The sequence below is a fragment of the Jaculus jaculus genome, chromosome 6, assembly GCF_020740685.1.
Source record: "Jaculus jaculus isolate mJacJac1 chromosome 6, mJacJac1.mat.Y.cur, whole genome shotgun sequence".
Classification (NCBI taxonomy): Eukaryota; Metazoa; Chordata; class Mammalia; order Rodentia; family Dipodidae; genus Jaculus; species Jaculus jaculus.
The window spans coordinates 114863385-114870496 of record NC_059107.1 but is presented as its reverse complement, the minus strand read 5'-3'; the positions used below and the strand labels follow the sequence as shown (position 1 = coordinate 114870496).

The following is a 7112-nucleotide window of genomic DNA, read 5'->3' as shown; positions in this document are numbered from 1 at the left end:
CCTTCCCTTCCCTTCCCTTCCCTTCCCTTCCCTTCCCTTCCCTTCCCTTCCCTTCCCTTCCCTTCCCTTCCCTTCCCTTCCCTTCCCTTCCCTTCCCCTCCCTTCCCCTCCCTTCCCCTCCCTTCCCCTCCCTTCCCCTCCCTTCCCCTCCCTTCCCCTCCCTTCCCCTCCCTTCCCCTCCCTTCCCCTCCCTTCCCCTCCCTTCCCCTCCCTTCCCCTCCCTTCCCCTCCCTTCCCCTCCCTTCCCCTCCCTTCCCCTCCCTTCCCCTCCCTTCCCCTCCCTTCCCCTCCCCTCCCCTCCCCTCCCCTCCCCTGCCCTTTCGTTCCCTTTCCCTGCCCTTCCTTTCTCTCCTTTCTACTCCATTACTCTCCACTATTCTCTTTTCTTGGGATTGAACCAATAGCCTCATATTTGATAGCTCTAACATCAATCTATATCTTTACCTTATCTATTTTGTTTCTAATGTTGCAGTTTATAGTTCCTTCAGTACTTATGTTAAAAAGAGGCCACATCACATAGCTTTTTGGTCATGTTTTTATTGTATTTAATATGTGATTCAATTTGTAGGGAGTTATACAACTTAAAATCTGGCACTCATCAAGGATCTGTAGATACTAAGGTGAAGACAAAATAATTCCATTGTGTGCATATGGAGTTTCTAATTTAATTTTGAATCTCTTCATCAAAATCATTTACAATCTAATAATAAAAATATGTCCCTGAATGGGGTCCAATTTCTTAAGCACATACTAAAGTCTACCATACCTTTCATTATTTTTAATAGTAACTTAATGATTTTTCAAAGCAATAGCACAATAACAATAAACCTTACAAGTATAGCAAATGGGAGGTGTTTTCTCTAAGGTTTATAGGGTAATCTCATCTTAGTAGCAGATAGAAGATAATTTTCTCTTCTTGGACTTTTTTTCTTGAGTTTTCACCATATATATATATATATATATATATATATATATATATATATACACACATATATATATATATATACACACACACACATACTGTTTTGTGGCTAGAAACATTATATATATATATATATATATATATATATATATATATATATTTTTTTTTTTTTTTTTTTTTTTGTTGTTGTTGTTCTTTTAAAAGTTCCTAAAGAAAGAAATGTTTAATGTGTCTTGGTCATTTATTTTCTCTGCATCCTATAGAGTAGTTGACATTTCAAAAATTTTTAGTCTAATTTCCAATTATTCATTAACTTTGCACACCTTTAATCCCAGCACTTGGGAGGCAGAGGCAGGAGGATCACTGAGAGTTTGAGGCCACCCTGAGACTACATAGTGAATTCTAGGTCAGCCTAAGCTAGAATGAGACCCTTCCTCAAAAACCAGAAACAAAAAGATTCTTTATTTTGATATCTTTAAAAGACTTCTGTGTTTAGGCACCACAAGTTATCTCTAATATATGTATTTAATTGTATGTACTGTGGGGTTTCATGTTATTTACATACATGCATACAATGCACTTTGGTTATATTTATCTCCTATATTGCTCTTTCTTATCTCTTCTCCCTTCTTTCTTTTCCCTTCCACATCTTTTTCATATATCCCTCACTCCTTCTAAGTTTATGCATATGAGAGAAAACATGGAATATTTATTTTTAGTGGGACTAGTTTATTTTGCTTAGCATGATAACCTCCAGTTCCACCCATTTTCTTGCAAATGATATAATTCCATTCTTATTTATGGCCAAGAAAAACTCCATTGCATATATGTACCACATTTTCTTTCTTTATCTGTTGAATAATGGGTGATAGAAATACAAAGAGGGCTGGAGAAATGGCTTAGCGGTTAAGCGCTTGCCTATGAAGCCCAGGGACCCCGGTTCGAGGCTTGATTCCCCAGGACCCACGTTAACCAGATGCACAAGGGGGCACACGCGTCTAGAGTTTGTTTTCAGCGGCTGGAGACCCTGGCGCACCCATTCTCTCTCTCTCTGTATCTGCCTCTTTCTCTCTCTGTCTGTCACTCTCAAATAAACAAACAAACAAACAAACAAAATTAAAATAAAAAGAAATACAAAGATACATTTCAAATGAAGAATAATAAACACCCAATAAATACATAAAAATGCTCACAGTCCTTAACCATCAGGGAATTGAAAATCGAAGCAACATTGAGGAACTGAGCATGTTGAAAGGTGGAGGCAGAAGGATATGAAACAGTTCAGGATCATCTTTGGCTAATAGCAAGTTCCAGGCCAACTTGGTCTACATGAGACCTGTCTCAAAACAAACACACAAACAAACAAACAAACAAACACCCCTCAAGTTCAACAATAACTGCAATAAATAAAATCTACATTGACATTGCATCTCATCCCAGTCAAAGTGGCTAGCATCAAGAAACAAACAGCAAGAAGTCCTTATAAGGATGGTGTTGGAAGGAAACTACTGTCTGCCATGTGAATGTTTATTAGACCAGCCAATATGGAAATCAGCATAAAGGTTCATAAAAAATATTAAATGTATTGCTTTGAATCAAACTTTCATACTAATGACTTACCCCTTACCTCATAATGATGATGTAATTCTCTAGTAGTGTCCTTTGGCCACTGTTTCCAAATCTCAGAAACTATGGTTTTTCTAAACTCTTCTGTCAAATCAACAAATCCTGCTAATTGCATAGAAACCACTATGGATTGTTGAGAAATTCTTATTGGTTCTTTCTGGAAAGAGCTATTTTCTGTATTTCACATTTTCTTAAGAGTGGACTTAAGAAACAGAACCCACTTTGAAAAAAAAAAAAAAAAGCTCTGGTACTCAGTACAGCAGTTTTGCAAAGTTGTTGGCATAGTCTATGACCAGTGTGCCATCTTTTCTTCCCCTCAGGACAAATGATAGAAATGAGATTGGTTTCTGGTACTTGGGTTGGGGCCTAATTTAGGATTTGCTTTCTGGAGTACTTCACCCCACTGTTCACTCTTAGAGCTTGATACTAGGGAGGCCATTTCCAAGAATTGTCTGCTGCAGTTTCTTATAGGCTTAATTCACACAGACTAGCTTCCCAGTATATAGTAATATAACTTCTAGAAAGCTCTCTTAGTTTCTTTTCTGTGTCTTACTGGTTAAACATTTTCCATCAGTGCCTCAAAAAAGAAAGTGTTTTTGAATTTTGACCACCCTGATTAGTAAAAACATTACAGTGCAGAAGGACTTAAAATTTGTGTGCTTTAAAAGATCAAGTAATTAAAAATACTCTTTGTTCTTAGTTTTATGTGTAGGAAAATGTTGAGGTTAATTCTCTGACCATGTGGGATAATTTGACTCTCAATCAGTAGATTTCAAAGATCTTTCATAACATAAAAAGATCCAGCTCTGCCAAGGACAAATGACTGGCACTGAAATTCCTTTGTTAGCTTAAGTCATTGATATGTAAAACAAAAGAAAATTCTTTGGCAGAAAAGAGTGGAATGTCCAGATGGTTTCTATCTATTTTCTCATTGATTGTATAATTAAAATCCCCTTTAATCATCAGAAAAATTGAGATAGAATGCTTGTAATAGAACACTACTATGCTTTAAAGAAATACTCCTTTGGTGGTAGGTTCACTATTAATGTAGTGCTGGCAGCAACTACTTTTGCGAATTTATCTTATGGAGAGAAGATATCCAGGTAGTTCCCTTCAGGATGTAAATGCATATTTGTAAAATTATATTGGTTTTGCCAGGTAAGAGCAAACATAAGCCTAAACAAATAGGAACCAAATGAGTGTGAATTAGCAAATGTTAAGGAGAAATGTTGTTGCCTCTAGCCATATGGTTTCTCTTCCTTCTCTGAGCCTTGGTGGTTCAATAGGGCAGGGGTGGTCACAGGTAATATTGGAAAGGATGGATAGCACTCAGGGTTTTGACCTGTCTTTAATATTTCTTGCCAGTTACAAGAGTGCCTTAACATTTGCCTTATATTTCAATACCAAGAATAATTGTGTGTGTGTATGTGTGTAACCTTTGTATATAGTTTTTTAAAAAAAATCTTTTATTTTTATTTAGCTATTTTTTAAGAGAGAGAGATAGTGCACTTGGAGCTTAACCACTGCAAATGAACTCCAGACACATGCACCACCTTGTACCTTGTGCATCTGGCTTACATAGGTCCTGGGGAATCAAACCTGGGTCCTTTGGCTTTGCAGGCATGTACCTTAACTACTAAGCCACCTCTATAGCCCTGTATATAGTTTTAGTTGGCATTTTGCTGTTTTAGGCTGAAAGGAATATGAACCATTCTTTTGCATAGTCTTCTTATTTTACTTAGTCTTCTTATAATCCAAGGCGTCAGACAATACCATACTTCATAAGATGAAAGTCACATCTCCAACTAGTGCATATGTTTACCATTGCTAGGTTAGGATGTATCTTGCCTTTGTTGATATGTTATCTCTACTGGGCAGCATAATGTTCTCTCTTAGTGATACCTAAGATGATAGATAGGGCAGCTTAAAAAGTGGTGGTGTTTTACATGCAATAAAACATGGTGTCTGCATTTAATAGAGGCAACTGTGGAGTTAATTTCTTTAGGTTACTCAACTAGAGATGTGTTGTGACATTTGATGTCTAATTTATGAGAAAATCAGCTTCTTATTCATTCTGGGCACAGTTGCCCAACATTTTACAATTTCCCTTGCAGTTAAGATTTGGCAGGAGGCAAAGTTCTGGACAAAAGAATGTAACTGGACCAATAAAAACCATTTGATTTTCTCTGCTCTATTTTTTACTCTTTTGCCAGCTGGATACCAAAACACAGGGAAATCCTCAGATTCACATGCTGAAGACATCCAACCTTCAATTAGATTCACAAATAACTATGTGGATGAAGTACAGTCTTCATGTCTTTCCTAATTTTCCTAGTCTATTGATTGATTGACTTAACGCAAGTGAGAGATAAACTTATATTTCAGTAAGCCATTGAAATTTGGAGACTAGGATATTACAAATATATTTTGTTGCTTTAACTAATGTAGAAGAAATGGGATTCAAACCTTTCCACTCTAATTTGAGACTCTGTCTTCTCTACTCCCATTTCTCAGCATTAACAGTGCTGAGCTGGGTCAAGGGTTCCTTTGTGAGAGAAGTTTGAGAAACCGTTGAGAAGTTTCTTATGTCTAGCAGAGGTATAACCAGTATGCACTGCAAATTCCTTAAAAGTGTCACACATGGCTTTGATAGTTCTCAGTGAATCTTCTCTATGCTGAGATACCTTACTTTGTATAGCCATATTCTTTTATTATTAGTGTATGTTCATTGTACAATGTAATGGTCTCCATTATAACATTTTTCATGTACTTGGATCATGTTCACCTCTATTACTCCCTCTTCTTCCTCCTCCCCTTGCTAGTCCCAGTATTATTTCAAAACAGTCTCCCTTCTACATTCGTGTGTCATTTTGCATGTGAGAAAACTTGTAGTTGGTTCCTTGATCCTGATATTAGATCATAGCTTTCTGGGATTAGATAATACTTTTAATTTGTGCATCCACACAAACCCTCTTTGTTGATTTTTCCAAAATTGTATTTGCATCTAGTGTGTCATTATGATTCCTTTCAGCTTCTGTTTCTCCCTTGTGTGGGTGCTCGATGTGTCCTCTACATACAAAATGCTGGATCTGGGATTCCAAGCTTTGACATTTAGGGCAATCCATGAGGGGCTTATATGTACGCATTTTCAGTCCATCTACAAAAGAACTGCTCTGCTTTATAATGGGAGGCTTAATGTTTCTTCATTCTATGGCTCCATCTACCTTTGAACCTGCCCCACAGGGTATCAAAACAGAGTCTAGTCCTTTTAGCATGCGATACAACATGTGAGTTCTAACAACATGATTAGCCCACAGTTGTTGTAGGTGGGTAACATTGAACTCTTGAACTTCCTGGTCATAGATCCACTTGATATTTTCAAATTTACAATCATAGAACACTAGAGGAAATTCTACAGAAAAACTATATTGAGGTTTCTGAAGATTTTTCTCTATATTCAGCAATTCATCAATAATCTCTGGCTTTTCCATTCCTTGGCCAATCAGAAGGAGGATAGCCATCATACAGTGGACTTGATGATACAGGAATGCCTGACCAGTTACTTGAAAGTGACATAACTGGAAAGGTTCTTGTCCTCTCTCCTCACCCAGGCTTTGTCTCACTAGCTGTATCTGAGCAGAAAGAACAGTTCTCTGAAAGTTAGTCACTCCATTAGCCACATCCATTTTACATAAGTTCTGGAAATCATGAGTGCCAACATATTTCTGTGTGGCATAATTCATGGTTACAACATCCAAATCAGCATGAGGGAAAAAATCGTGGTAAGTCTGCTCAAGGCAGCTGAGCCTAGCACTGAAGCTAGGTTCTACGGGGGCCCAGGCCAATACATGGATGTCTGGAGAAAGCACCCGATTGATAATGTGGGAGTAACGGATCTCTTCAGCAGCATGACTGGCTTCATCTTGTATTCTAATAACCCCTGAGTCTTTGCCCTTTGGAAACTGGGAATGTAGGTCCAGAGAAATTACCTATCCAAAGGCACTGACTCCTATGTCAGTTCAGCCACACCAGTGATAGTTGGATGTCTGTCTGTTCTCTAGTGCGTCTTGGTTCAAGCCTCAAACAATTTCTCTTCAATGGCATTGTTTGTGTTTTCCTGGCTTGCAAAGCCCTGGTAACCCCAACCAAGATAGGCTATTTTTAGTGCTACATGTCTCTGGCCATGAGCACTGAACTCAAATGCATGCTTTTCCAGATCCTAAAGAATTTTCCCTGCTGTTTGAATCTTTGTTATTGGTGTTAGTTCCTTCTTAAGTTTTTCTCCTTCTTCCTACAGTTCTTGTATTCTGTTTTGGAGTTCCTCAATCTGGTTTTTGTCTGTGTCATTTTCAACCATGATAATGACAGCCCTAGGAATAAATCATACAGAAATCCTTCCTTCCAGTCACCAGTCACAGTACCTTCCTCTTGATTTCTTTCCCAGAATGTTTGTTATTGGTGTATAGAATATCATTGTGTTTTGTATATTTTTTATTTCTGTTAGTTTGCTTAAGTTTTTTAATCATCTGCACAACTTTCCTGCTGGAGTCTTTCTTGTGTTTTA

At 37.7% G+C, this 7112-nt stretch overlaps 1 pseudogene; it reads right to left on the bottom strand.

Moving 5' to 3' along the window:
• Window positions 1-5481: 5481 nt before the first annotated feature.
• LOC101611816 lies at window positions 5482-6905 on the bottom strand (annotated as a pseudogene).
• Between the last annotated feature and the right edge of the window lie 207 nt (window positions 6906-7112).